General features: G+C 35.8%; 2 long non-coding RNA genes across 3 annotated transcripts in view; one reads left to right on the forward strand and one right to left on the reverse strand.

The window, feature by feature from the left end:
- The window catches only part of LOC106998501 (uncharacterized), an 88,499-nt gene extending 72,853 nt beyond the window's left edge, over positions 1-15,646 (reverse strand). Inside the window, exon 1 of one of the 2 annotated variants that reach the window (XR_013417302.1) lies at positions 15,440-15,646. This is a non-coding gene — a long non-coding RNA (uncharacterized LOC106998501). The remainder of the gene's footprint in view (positions 1-15,439) is intronic. The other variant, XR_013417301.1, reaches the window with a different exon arrangement.
- LOC114678401 (uncharacterized) overlaps positions 1-15,690 on the forward strand; it is a 280,951-nt gene that overhangs the window by 60,103 nt on the left and 205,158 nt on the right. The window lies entirely within an intron of this gene.

The following is a 15,690-nucleotide window of genomic DNA, read 5'->3' on the forward strand; positions in this document are numbered from 1 at the left end:
ATGAAGTTAAAATGTGGAGTCTTCATTAGTTTTCTTTGCTTGTTTGTTTGTGCAATCAGTGTTGAATTGCCATCAGTTTAAATTAATGGGAGTATAAGATATTATCTGCAGTCCTCATGGTAACCTTAAATCAGAAAACATGCACAAATACACAAAAACTAAGAAGCAAGACATTAAAACACGTCACCAGTGAAAATTACCTTCATGAAAAGGAAGACAAGAAGGAAGGAAAAAAAAAAAAAGATAAGACCACAAAACAACCAGAAAATAAATAACGAAATGGCAGGAGTAAGTCCTTCCTTATCAATAATAACATTGAATGCAAATGGACTAAGTTCTTCAATCAAAAGATATGGAATGGCTGAATGGATTAACAAAAAACACCCAATATCAGTCACCTATAACAAACACTTCACCCCATAAAGACACACATAGACAAATAAAAGGGATGAAAAAATATAGTCCATGCAAATGGAAACCTATTAAGAGCAGGAGTAGCTAAGACAAAATAGACTTCAAGACAAAAACTGTAAAAAGAGACAAGGTCACTACATAATTTGCTATTATATTATTATACATAATTTGCTAAATACTATTATACAAATAATATTTGCTAAATGTATACAGCAAATATTATTAGAGCTAAAAAGAGAGATAGACCCCAATAAAATAACAGCTAGAGACCTCAACACTCCACTTTCAGCCTTGGACAGATCATTCAGACAAAAAATCAACAAGAAACATCAGACTTAATCTGCACCACGGACCAAATGGACCTAACAGATATCAGGCAATGAGTACAGAATACACTTTCTTCTCCTCAGTATGTGGATCAGTTTCAAAGATAGACCATATGTTAGGTCACAAAACAACTCTTGAAACATTCAAAAAATAGAAATTATATGAAGTATCTTCTCTGACCACAGTGAAATAAAACTAGAAATCAATAACAAGAGGAATTTTGGAAACTATACAAATACATGGAAATTAAACAATATGCTTCTTAAGGACCAGTGGGTCAATGAAGAAAAAAGAAGGAAATTGAAAAATTTTTTGAAACAAAAGATAATGGAAACACAACATACCAAAACCTATCGGATACACCAAAAGCAGTACTCAGAGGGAAGTTTACACCTATAAGCACTGTATTAGTCTGTTTCAACACTGCTCATAAAGACACACCTGAGACTGGGTAATTTATAAAGAAGAGGTTTAATGGACTCAGTTCCATGTGGCTGGGGAGGCCTCACAATCATAGTGGAAGACACATCTTACATGGCAGCAGTAAAGAGAGAATGAGAGTCAAGTGAAAAGGGAAATGACGTATAAAACCGTCAGATTTCATGAGACTTATTCACTACCACAAGGACAATATGGGGGAAACTGTGCCCATGATTCCATTATCTTCCACTGGGTCCCTCCCATAACACGTGGGAATCATGGGAGCTACAATTTAAGATGAGATTTGGCTGGGAACACAGCCAAACCATATCATCCTACCTGGCCCCTCCCAAATCTCATGTCCTCACATTTCAAAACCAACCATGCCTTCCCAAAAGCCTCCCAAAGGCTAAACTCATTTCAGCATTAACTCAAAAGTCCACGGTCTGAAGTCTCATATAAGTCAAGGCAAGTCCCTTCCATATATGAGCCAGTAAAATCAAAAGCAAGTTAGTTACTTCCTAGATAAAATGGGGATACAGGCATTGGATAAATACAGCCCTTCCAAATGGGAGAAACTGAACAAAATAAAGGGGCTACAGATCACATGCAAGTCTGAAATCTAGTGGGGTAGTCAAATCTTAAAGCTCCAAAATAACCTCCTTTGACTCCATGTCTCATATCAAGGTCACGCTGATGTAAGAGATGGGTTCCCATGGTCTTAGGCAGATCTACCCCTGTGGCTTTGCAGGGTACAACCTCGTTCCCAGATGCTTTCATGGGCTGGTGGTGTCTGCAGGTTCTCCAGGTGCATGGTGCAAGCTGTCAGTGGATCTACCATCCTAGGGTCTGGAGTACAGTGGCCCTTTTCTCACAGTCCTGCTAGGCAGTGCCCAATGGGGACTCTGTATGGGGGCTCTGACCCCTCATTTCCCTTCCACACTGCTCTAGCAGAGATTCTCCATGAGGGGCCCACTCCTGCAGCAAATTTCTGCCTGGACCAGGTATTTTCATACATCCTCTGAAATCTAGGTGGAGGTTCCCAAACCTCAGTTCTTAACTCCTGTGCACCCGCAGGCTCAACACCACATGAAAGCTGCCAAGGCTTGGGGTTTGCACCCTCTGAAGCCATGGCCCAAGCTGTACCTTGGACCTTTTTAGTCATGGCTGTAGCAGCTGGGCCACAGGGTACCAAGTCCCTAGACTGCACACAGCAAAGGGACCCTTGGCCCAGCCCACAAAACCATTCTTTTCTCCTAGGCCTCTCATCACCGTGTGATGAGAGAGGCTGCTGCAAAGTTCTCTGAAGTGTCCTGGAGACATTTTCCCCATGGTCTTGGTGATTCACATTTGGCTTCTCGTTACTTATGCAAATTTCTGCCTCTAGCTTGAATTTCTCCTCAGAAAATGGGTATTTCTTTTCTATTGCAATGTCAGGCTGCAAATTCTCTGAACTTTTATGCTCTGTTTCCCTTTTAAAACTGAATGCCTTTAATAGCATCCAAGTCACCTCTTGAATGCTTTGTTGCTTTGAAAATTTCTTCCACCAGACACCCTAAATTATCTCTTTCGAGTTCAAAGTTCCACAAATCTCTAGGGCAGGGGCAAAATGCTGCCAGTCTCTTTACTAAAATATAACAAGAGTCACCTTTACTCCAGTTCCCAAGAAGTTCCTCATCTCCATCTGAGACCATCTCAGCCTGGATTTCATTATCCCTATCATTATCAGCATTTTGGTCAAAGCTATTCAACAAATCTCTAGGGAGTTCCAAATTTTCCCACATTTTCCTGTCTTCCTCTGAGTCCTCCAAACTGTTCCAACCTCTGCCTGTTACCCAGTTCCAAAGTCGCTTCCACATTTTGGGGTATCTTTTCAGAAGCATCCCACTCCCAGTACCAATTTACCGTATTAGTCCATTTTCATGCTGCTGATAAAGACACACCAAAGAGTGGGTAATTTATAAAGCAAAAGAGTTTTAATGGACTCACAGTTCACATGGCTGGGGAGGCCTCACAGTCATGGTGGAAGGCACATATTACATGGTGGCAGGCAAGAAAGAATGAGAGCCAAGTGAAAAGGGAAATGCCTTATGAAACCACAAGATCGGCCGGGCGCGGTGGCTCAAGCCTGTAATCCCAGCACTTTGGGAGGCCGAGATGGGCGGATCACGAGGTCAGGAGATCGAGACCATCCTGGCTAACACGGTGAAACCCCATCTCTACTAAGAAATACAAAAAATAGCCGGGCGAGGTGGCAGCGCCTGTAGTCCCAGCTACTCGGGAGGCTGAGGCCGGAGAATGGCGTGAACCCGGGAGGCGGAGCTTGCAGTGAGCTGAGATCCGGCCACTGCACTCCAGCCTGGGCTACAGAGCGAGACTCCGTCTCAAAAAAAAAAAGAAACCACAAGATCTTGTGAGACTTATTCACTAGTGCGAGAACAGTATGGGTGAAACTGCACCAATCATTCAGTTATCTCCCACTGGGTCCCCCCCGCAATGCGTGGGAATCATGGGAGCTACAACTCAAGATGAGATCTGGGTAGGAACACAGCCAAACCATGTCAAGCACCTACTTTAAAAAAGTCAAAAAACTTCAAATAAACAACTTGATGAATTTTAAAGAACTAGAAAAGCAAGCAAATCAAGTCTAAAATTAGTAGAAGAAAAGAAATAAGATCAGAGCAGAAAGAGTTGAAAGGAAGAAAACAATACAAAAGATCAACAAAATAAAAAGTTATTTTTTGAAAAGATAAACAAAATTGACAAACCTTTAGCTGGACTAAGAAAAAAAGAGAGAAGATCCAAATAAATAAAATCAGAGATGAAAAAGAAGACATTACAACTGATACCACAGAAATTCAAAGGCTCACTGGAGGCTACACTGAGCAATTATATGCCAATAAATTGGAAAATCTAGAAGAAAAATGGATTAATTCCTAGACACACAGAGCCTACCAAGATTGAACCATAAAGAAATTCAAAACCTGACGAGACCAAAAACAAGTAACAAGATCAAAGTTGTAATAAAAAGTCTCATGGCAAAGAAATACCCAGGACCAGATGGCTTTACTGCTGAATTTTACCCGAACGTTTAAGGAAGAATTAATACCAATCCTACTCAAACTACTCCAAAAAATAGAGGAGGAGGGAATACTTCAAACTCGTCCTATGAAGCCAGTGTTACCCTGATACCAAAACGAGACAAAGACACATCAAAAAAGGCAACTACAGGCCAATGTCACTGATGAACATTGATGCAAAAATCCTCAACAAAAAATATTAGCAAACAGAATTCAACAACAAATTAAAAAGAATATTCATCATGACCAAGTGGGATTTATTCCAAGGATGCAAGGATGGTTCAACATACTCAAATCAATCAATGTGATACACCATATCCACAAAATGAAGGACAAAATTATATGATCACTTTAATTGATTATGAAAAAGGCTTTGATGAAATTTAACATTCTGCCATGATTAAAAAAAAAAAAACCTGGATAAACTGGATGTAGAAGAAACATACCTCAACACAAGAAGAGAAATATATGACAGACTCACAGCTAGTATCATACTAAATGGGGAAAAACTATAGTCATTCTTCTAAGATCTGGAACATGACAAGGATGCCCACTTTCACCACTGTTATTCAACATAGTACTGAAATTCCAGCTAGAGCAGTCAGACAAAAAAATAAATGAAGAGCATCCAAATTCGAATGGAAGAGGTCAAATTATCCTTGTTTGCAAATAATATGATCTTATGTTTGAAAAAACTAAGACTTCACCAAAGAAACTATTAGAACTGATGAAAAAATTCAGTAAAGCTGCAGGATACAAAATCAGCATACAAAAATTAGTAGTATTTCTATATGCCAATAGCAGACAGTCTGAAAAAGAAATCAAGAAAGTAATCCAATTTGCAATAGCTACAAATAAAATAAAACACCTAGAAATTAACAACCAAAGTGAAAGATCTCTAAAATAAAAATTATAAAACATTGATGAAATAAATTGAAGAGGACACATGAGAAAAGGAAAGCTATATCATGTTCATGGATTGGAAGAATCAATATTGTTAAAATGTCCACACTACCTGAAACAATCGATAGATTCAATGCAATCCCTATTAAAATATCAATGACATTATTCATAGGAATAAAAAAAACAATTTTAACATTTACGTGAGTGCACAAAAGACCAAGAATAGCCAACACTATCTTGAACAAAAAGAACAAAAGTAGAGGAATCACATTATTTGACTTCAAATTATACTACAAAACTATAGTAACCAAAACAGCATGGTACTGGCATAAAGAAACAGGCACATAGACCAGTGGAACAGAACAGGAAACCCATAAAAAAATCTATACAAATGATTGAACCCACTTTTGACAAAGTTGCCAAGAGTATACATTAGGAAAAGACAGTCTTTTCAATAAATGGTGCTAGAAAAACTAGATATCCATATGCAGAAGAATGAAACTAGAACCCTATCTCTCACCATATACAACAATCAAATTGAAATGGGTTAAAGACTTAAACCTAAGATCCCAAACTATGAAAGTACCAAAAGAAAACATTGGGGAAACTCTCCAGGACATTGGTCTGGGCAAAGATTGCTTGAGTAATATTCTACAAGCACAGGCAACTAAAGCAAAAATGGACAAATGCAATCACATCAAGTTTAAAAGCTGCAGCAAAGCAAACTATCAGCAAAGTGAAGAAACAACCCACAGATGGGAGAAGATATTTGCAAACTATCCATCTGACAGGGAATTAACAACTAGAATATATAAGGAGCTCAAACAACTCTATATGAAAAAATCTAATAATATGATTTTAAAAATAGGCAAAAGATATGAATAGACATTTCTCAAAAGAAGACATGAATGGCAAGCAGGTATATAAAAAGGTGCTCAACATCACTGATCATCAGAGAAATAGAAATCAAAACTGCAATAAGGTAACATCTCACCCCAGTGGTTTTTTTCTGATAAAAAAAAGTGGTTTTTATCAGAAAGACAGGCAATAACAAATGCTGACAAGCATGTTAAAAAAAGGAACCCTTGTACACTGTTGATGGGAATGTAAATTAGTACAACCAGTAGGAAAAAGAGTTTGGAGGTCCTCAGAAAACTAAAAATGGCACTACTACCATATGATCTAGCAATCCCACTCCTAGGTATATACCCAAAAGAAAGGAAATCAGTATGTTGAAGAGATATCTGCACTCCCATGTTTATTGCAGCACTATTCACAATAGCCAAGATTTGGAAGCAACTTAAATTGAATGGATCAACAGGTAAATGAATAAAGAAAATGTGATATATATACACAATGGACTGCTATTCAGCCATAAAAAATGAATGAGATACCATAATTTGTAACAACATAGATGGACTTGGAGGACATTATGTTAAGTGAAACAAGCCACATACCAAAAGACAAACTTTATATGTTCCTACTTACTTGTGGGAGCTAAAATTTAAACGATTGAACTCATGGAGATAGAGAGTAAAATAATGACTACCAGAGGCTAGGAAGGGCTATTGGGTGGGGGGACAGAAGGGATGGTTAATAGGTACAGAAATATAGCTATATAGAATGAATAAGATCTCATATTTGATAGCACAACAGCATGACTACAGTCAACAATGTTATTGTACATTTTAAAATAACTAAAAGATATAATTGGATTGTTTATAACACAAAGAAAGGATAAATGCTTGAGATGATGGATATCCCATTTACCCGAGTGTGATTATTACATATTGTATGAGTGTACCAAAATAGCACATGTATCCCATACATACACCTATTATGTACACACAAAAAACTCATGTAACCCATAAATATACACTCCTGCTATGTACCCACAAACATTTTTAAATTTAATTAAACATTAAATTTAAACATTAGATTTAGTTAAATTTAAAAAAACTTAATAATGTTGCCATGTTTAGACAAAAGAAATTCATAGCAAGATTTGGGGCACAAATTCGGGCCTGTCAATTTTTCTGTTTTCTGAAAGTATATATAGCAGATTTTTTATAAAGTAAAATGTTATCATTTGTAGTATTTTTGTTTTTATGTATTGTTTTGATTTTTTGAGATGGAGTGTTGCTCTGTCACCCAGGCTGGAGTACAGTGGCACCATCTCGGCTCACTGCAACCTCTGACTCCAGGGTCCAAGTGATTCTGCCGCCTTAGCCTCCCAAGTAGGTGGGATTACAGACGCCCACCACCACACCCAGCTAATTTTCGTATTGTTAGTAGAGATAGGGTTGCACCATGTTGTCCAGGCTGGTCTCAAACTCCTGACCTCAGGTGATCCACCCATCTTGGCCTTCTAAGGTGCTGGGATCATAGGCATGAGCCAGCATGCTCAGCCTCATTTGTATTTTTAAATATGCAAATTACCTTTTGACAGATTTGATAAATTGATCATTACATTCTTTGTAAATCTCTTTTTCCTTTGTTTAGGGAACCTCTAGTCTTTTGGATTTCCTCCTCCCTTTCAAGTTGCTAGACAATAGCTCCTTTAATATCTCTCTCTCCAGTAGTAAATTTTTCAAGTTGAGATTCCACTCATAGCTTACATTATCCTGAATATGTAATTAACATGTTTATTTTGCAGGAAAGCATTTCTTTACTCTTTACAGTCTTCCCTGTCCTTTCAAACTTCACCATTCTTTGGCAGGTAGCTTCTGAACTGGATCTTTGTTTTGATGAGGTGAGTGGTGACTCTATTGATGACAGGAAATAAGGGAAAGCTAAACTTACAGAAATAAAGATTTATTGTGGAAGATGGGGGTGAGGCAGTGGTAAGGGTGAAGTTGAGGATTGTAGAAAAAGAGGGTAAGAGATGAAGCAGCTGCTGTTGAGAAAGAGCCCTTGGGAAAGTGCTAAAATATTTCAAGGGAGCTAAATGAGAAGCTTTGCTATGCCATGAACATCCTTTCTTGCCTCCCAAAACCTTGCTAATAAATGCATATTATTCATCAACATTTCTGAAACTGAATTTGTGCGGGGGTACTTTTTATTTTTTGTCTGTTTAGTTTTGGTGTACAAAAGTATGCTGAAACTGCTCTCATTTGGAGAAAATTAGGAACAAAAGTGGCTCAAATTCTGTGTCCTGTTCAGTACTGCTGTCTCAGTTATCCATTGACTATCCAACTGCATTCCTCCCAGCCCCACTTTAGGCAACTCAGGACCCAACCTGGCCTAAACTAAACTCAAAAACCTGTTTCTTTTCTACCATTTCCCATTCAGTAAATGACAGTACCATTCATCAAGCTGTTTCTACCATAAATCTTGAAGGACAGCTCTTCTCTCTTATCCTCTACCTAACAGCAATCACCATGTTCTTCTACCTCCCTGATCCATCTCAAATCCATCCCCTTCTCTCCTGACTCAAGTACCTTCATCTCTCTCTCTCTCTCTCTGAAAGTATTGCTAAAACTTCCTAGCTGATCTCTTGCTTCCGGTCTTTTTCCTTTCAAAAATCAGAGTAATCTTTAAAATGGATCATGTCATTAGAGTAGGGCTTCCCACTCTCTTAGAATAAAATTCAAACTCCTTATGTTTACTAACAACATTTTTTTTGTGATATGGCCTCTATTCACTTTTTCATCCAGCCTTACATATCCTCCTTTCTTTTCTCATTATGTTCAAGGCACATGATTACTCCTTCATTACTCTGAAGAGCTAAGTAACTTCTTGCCACTAAACAAGTTGTTTCCTTCGCTTAAAAGCCCCATCCCCACTCAATCCCCGATCTTCACCTAACCCACTCCTTTCTTCTACTCACACTTCCTGTCTCTTTGAATGTCACTTCTTCAGAGAAGCTTCCCTGGCCCTGCTCCTCCCCTAATTCCCCTGTCCCTCCCAGACTGATCAGGTCTCTGTTATGTACTCATTTTGTTCATAGCACTTATTTCATCTATAATTAAATAACCTTTGCTATAATTACTAATGTCTGCTTCTACTGCAGACTCTCAATTATATGATTTGTGATGTTGGTGGTGGTATTATGGTGGTGAACTGCTAATTATTTAATGTTGTGTAGACAGACATTCCTGGGACCAGTAGTTCTGTGATAGATTCCTTTAAGGCTAAGACATTAAAAATTAAAAGTTCTATAGATAAATCATATTTATATTTGCTATTTATCTTTCTCTCATTACTTTAAAGGAAAGAGAACACCTGAAACATCCAATAAGTATAGGAAATTAAGATTGAGATGAGGATAAGACTAAAATAAAAATTCTGGGAATTTCAGCAGAATGGCATTCTTTCATCAAAAAAACACATCAATCACAGGCAAGGACAGGATCTCACACCTACAAGTGCAATTTTTGCACCTCTAGAAATAAAGAACCATGTCCATTTCAATTGTCCATTTCAATTCAAATATTACCCTCATTTCTTAGGGAGCTCACAAAAGTAGTTCATTAGTGCCACCTCGGGTGACAGGTTTATGGTTCTGTCATTATATCTTCTAATAAATGAGCTGATGATATGAATCAAATTCACTAAAATCTCTGTTCATCCTGAATACATTGTAAAAAATCAAAGTCAAGATTATGTGTTCCATGGTATTTCAGATGTAATAAAGCCTGAAGCTCTAACTGCAAAATGAGAATTATGTGCAGTGAGATATCTTATTTAACGCAAAATGTTTTGGGGGCTAATAGTCCATGGCATACTGCTCATCAAAATGGACCAAGAGAAAAGACATGTGTTAAATCAGGGCTGACTCTATTGGCACTCACAACTATTTCCAATTCTAAGAGAATCAGTATAAGCACATCTACCCACAGATATCTTAGAGGTCTTTCCCTGAGAAGTCACTTTGATCCATTTCTCCATTTAACATATACTACTTATAATTTTTTATTTCATCATTTGATAGGAATTTGATGTGTGTTTAATATATGTTCATGGTATACACTGCTTTAGATTCTATGGAAAATTGTAAAATGAAATATAGAGTCATGGATTTTAAAATAGGAAAGTGATGTTTGTAACTTTTACATACACATGTAAACAAACTAGTGGACAGCTATTTTAAAAAGTGGATATTCTTTTGACATAAATCACATGGTGGGTTTTAAGTTAATTTCAAAATAAAAGAAAGGTTATTGTGGGATAAGTTAGGTCTAAGAAACATTCTTGGAGGGACACAAAAGATTGTAAGATTTTACCTATACTTGTACCTATAGCTTGTGTGTTGGGTTGAGGGGAGTCAAAAGGAACAAACTGGCTGACATTTGGAAGCAGTAAGAGAAAATATTGATAAGTTGGGGCCACATTAAGAAAGATTTTAAATACTGGATTGAGAAAATCTGAACGCATTGAAAGGATTAAGTGTTATATTCTTAATGAGAGTGACATAAAAGTATACGAAAGGAAATTACAGATTAAGGACTATATATGCAAATATTAGAAAGACATGTTAAGAAGTTGTGGCAATACAGGTCTAAATTGATGAGGGCCTTGATTGGACAGATGAGAACAAATAACATAATAATTAAGAGTGACACTGAGAAACAAGAACCGGTAGGCTTAGGTGACTGGTGAGTTATGAGAGATTTTAGGAGAAATAAATATGAAAAAGATGAACGTTTTGATACTTGGAATTGGGAAAAGTGGTATTTTAATCAATGAACTTGGAAAATTAGGAGGCAGGCATCCATTTGAGAACTACTTGAGTTTTGTATTTCGAATTTTGCAGTAAAAACAGATTCTAATGGAACTGCCAAAATGTTAAGAGTTGAGAGGTTTATAGGACCTACGGGTTCAAGTCCTCAACAGGATTCAGGAATCCTTTCTATAGTATTCCTCACAGAAGTATGAATACTTTCTGTATTCAGGAACATTACTAGGAACCCCTTCCTTAAGTTGAATTAAAAAGCACTCTCCCATAACTTACACCTAAATTTTTCATTTCTACCTTCTGGCTCAAAATTGAACAAGACTATGTCCTCTTCCATGTTATAATTTTCAACTCTATTACAGTCTTTGCATCCTCCTTTAGTTCCAGCTTTTCAAGAATCCCCTAGTTCCTTCAGGTGCAGCTCATTAACATAACTTCGAAACTCTTTATTAACAGAGATGAATAAGGCATCACAAATATCTCCCAACTATGAGAAGCACTGATCCTATTTTAATCTTATACTTGAATTTTATAATAGTCTCTTACAAAAAAAAAAAAAGGGCAGGCAACTTTCTTTTCCCTAAAAGCAAAAACTATAAAAGCTACATTCAAAATTAAAACACCTTGAGTCGAATAAAAGCCCAAGCTCAGCAAGTCTGAGAAACCTGTGATTGGACTTGTAACTGGAATGAACAAATAAATTAAAAAGAATCAAATTCAATTTACCAAAGGATTGTGATTTTCTGCTCTTTTCATGCAACAAATTTGGCAGGCCATAAAGATTTTTGAAAAATTATCGTTTTTATTATCTGATCTTTCTAACAATGCATTTGCTTCTAAACTTTGAAGTGCCTTCATGAAATAGAAAAATCCATTTAAGTATCTATTATCATGGAATGGAGACTTGATTTGATGAAACCTCCATACAACTAACAAATGTTTGCCTCCCCAAATGACTTTTGCACTGGCATTATGCTTCAGAAAATAGATTATTATTATTTATTATCATAATAATGTATATTTACATAATAAGTTTCTCAGAGGAGTTAAAACCCATTTTTTGCTTATTCTACAGCACTTTTCATTTGTAAAAGTCAGAAAACTGCAACTTTGTTATTGCAAGTGAAAAAATGTGTTAGGAAGGCACAGGCCCCTCAAAGCCAAAGTCAGTATTCAATGTGCCAGCAGTCAGAGGATACTTGTGAATCAGCATTCCTGTGATGTTTAATTTTTCCATTCAGTATCAGCAATTCTTATAAAATACAAAATTTTAAAAACTTTTAAAACATATATCAAGGACTATAAGCATTTACTGTATGATCAGTGTTATACGATATGGAAGAAGCGGCCCAGTCCCAAATCTAACTGAGAAGACAGGATTTCAAAATAAGAAATAACTTGAGACACTTGCGAAAGAGAATATAATGACTTGTTAAGGGAAAGCAGTAGCCAAATTACAGGGTAAGAAGTAAAAAGAGCTCTGTTTTATTCCCTACTCCAAAAACAACGTGAAACTAGTTATTTATCCCACCTGTAAAACACAATAAAACTGCACACTACAATCTTACCCCAGAAGGATAGGTGTGGATTAAATGTGGGTGTCTGGAGGTTCACAAATGGTGTTGTGATCTACAAATTGCAGTACCTTCACTTTGCTTTTATAACACATTCGTGGTCCTAACACACCACAGTCTACCTTTACCTGTCTAGATACTATATCAACATGCATCCAACATCCCTCTTTAGAATCTCCTGAGGATGAGCTGAAGACCAAGCTAAAACTACGATTCAGTGATTGCATATTAAATCATACAAGGTTGAGACATACAAGGTCTCAATTTACTTTTGTAATACAAAATTAACCTTGTAGGTGCAAAATCGCAGTATTATTTTATAATCATAGATATATATCCTCTATATTTATTAGACATTACAAAATACCTGACCTTCCCAATGTAGGTTAGCTAATTATTTTATATCTAGCAAGAGCAGATTCATTAAACCTGCATCTCAGTATAAGTGGGACTAACACTTTTTCATCTTACCAGTTTCTATTACCATTGTTCGTGACACATTAATTAGATTTCATATTTAAATATTAAAATTTAAAAATTTTGCTGAGTGCACCCCAGTGACAGTTAGTTGTTTATAGTATCAAACTGTTAGTGAAAATGGTCATAAATAACTTTATGTTTATTTATCTCTGTATTTTTAATTCTCTCTACTATAAGCTACTTTGGGGCAGGAAAATTAATTTTTTAAAATTCACGTTTGTAGCAATAGCTCCTAGAAAGACACTTTGCACATGGTACACAAATAATACATACTCACTGCAAACTTGAAAAATAGTTGGACTGAAATGCAAGATACGCCTTTTTCAGTACATTGTGTTGTTATGTGAGTAGAATGTCGTCCATTCATATTGCTCAGTTTTAACTATTTGATCATATTCTTGTTTCTATGAGTTTTAAACAACTGCAAATCTAAAGGCTAAGATACAATCTGATGAAGCTGTGTTTACTTGTCTTTTCTTTTAATGGTCATTTCTTAAAGTACATATTTTAAGAATATAAAATAAAATGCCATAGTGCAGGCATATAATTTACAATATTGAGAAATTTACTTTTCTCAAAATGAGTAGAATCAAGGTGTGAACTCGTTTTAATTACTGCAGATTGCAAAAGATATAGACATCATCCTTTCTTATTTTTTAATTTCAAATATTCATTTTGAGAAGAAACACATTAATATTCAAATGTGCACAAAAACCTTCAAGTAAATAAAAATTAAAACTTGAAAGTTATTTTGTAAGTATAAAATCAAGAAATTTTTTGATATATATATTCCCCCAACCATCATATTTTCTTTTTTAGAATTTTCTCATCCTGCAACATTATGTTTCACTTTCTTTTCTGTAAAAAATGCAAGAAGAATTTACTTGCTACTTCCTTTCTCGGAATGGAACCATAGGCAACCTGTATTTTTAATATAAATGTTTGAGTTTTAAAATAACTAAGAAAAAATTTCAAATAACTAAGAAAACAATGGGTGGATGAGATGATGGATATTTTAATTATCTTGATTTAATCAACCACATTGTATACATATATCAAAAATCACATTGTACCCCATAAATGTATACAATTATTTGTCACTTAAAAGTAATGTTAATAATAAGAATTCTAATGTATATTATAGAAACCCTTTATATAAAATAAGAAAAATGAAGGTCCAAAGACAAAGCTTTGGAATTAGGTGAGATGTTCACTTTTCACCATGTATGTTCTATATCCCTTTGTAACACTGGTGCACTATCAATTTGACTTTACTCGAGTGAGCTACAATGTTAATTATTTTCAAATAATTTATTTAGTTTTCACTAAGAGTAGAAAACTATTAGGTGCTGGTAGAAATGCAAATGAAATGAAGACCCTGGATCTTAAAAAGTTTAATGTACATTTGAAGGGACAAAACATAGACCCCAGAAATGAGGAAGAAGAATTATAAATAAGAAGTCAAGAGGTGCAAATCATATTCTAATTCTACCTATTGAATACATCAGTCCTTTAAAAAATAAAAATAAAAAACGATGGCTAACAATAGAGGTGGTTTCACAGGTTAGCAAGGCCTACAAGTAGACTTCGCAGGTTTCAGCAGATGAGGATCAGCTTTCTTTCACATTCATTTGAAGCAGTCTCACTGGCTACAGTGTTCATATTGAAACAGTGGATTAATAAAGACAGAAAGATGACCAATAACTAACTTGTAAAAGTTGTCCCATGACACACCAGCTTTGATCCTGGAGCACTTCTATGTTCAATCCTCTCTTGCTTTCCTCTCTGTTTTACATCAATTCACTTTATTTCTAAGTAAATACAAAGTAAAATTATATTAAATGTCAATTAGTAAATAAATATTAACCCTCACTGAAAGTCCAGAAATCAGTACAATTTATTTTGCATCTTCTTTTTATGCCACTAGATAAAAACACTCCTTTTTTATTATTATTCAATTACAGTGAATATCAGAGTGGGTTTGCTCACTAATACCGTGATCAGAGAATTTAATGAAACTGTAAAAAACAAAACAAAACAAAACAAAAAACTAGCAACAGATTTATTTTCCTTATGGAAGTTAAATTACATGTGGAGAAACAGTGGCATTTTTCTTTTGCTACTTTCCAACTCTGAAGTTCAGTTTCAAGTTATTGATTCTGTTGTACGGCATTTCAAAACTTAATGAAGCACCTCTCAGGTTTTGAACCTGGAAAACAATATCCAGAACCGCGACTTGAAACTACTGGTCAATATAAAAATAAGGAAATCCAAAAGAGAGCAAGTATTAGCAAAAGCACCAAGCAGACAAAATCTAGCAATTGCTGCAATATCTAAACTACAATAGTGCACTCATTTCTTCTTAAAAAAAAAAAAAAAAAAAAACTTAAAGTGAGAGCTCTCTGTATTTCAATTATAAAATTATGCTGTTTTTCCCAGTGGTGTGTATTTGGGTCTGTTGAACCAATATAACCAGGAACAAAGAAAACTTTCAGCCTTATTTGCCTCTAATCAACTTTATCAAGAAGTCAGTATAGGCCAAAGAGCTGGTTCCCAACCCTTACCTGCAGCCAAGCTTCAGAATCACACGGAGAGCTGCTTAAGTGGACTTCTGAATCTGCCCACCTTAGGGGTTTTAGGTTAGGCTTAGGGATTGGGGACTGACTGTCCAGATTTTGTTTTCCAACAAGTTCCCAGGTGGCTGGTGCTGCTGATATTGTAATCACCCTTTATAAACACTGGGCTAAAAGAATTGGGACAAAGGAGATTGTCAATAACTGAGATATGTCAATATTTGGGTTCCTCGGAATCTAGC

Source organism: Macaca mulatta, chromosome 5 (genome assembly GCF_049350105.2).
Source record: "Macaca mulatta isolate MMU2019108-1 chromosome 5, T2T-MMU8v2.0, whole genome shotgun sequence".
Lineage (NCBI taxonomy): Eukaryota > Metazoa > Chordata > Mammalia > Primates > Cercopithecidae > Macaca > Macaca mulatta.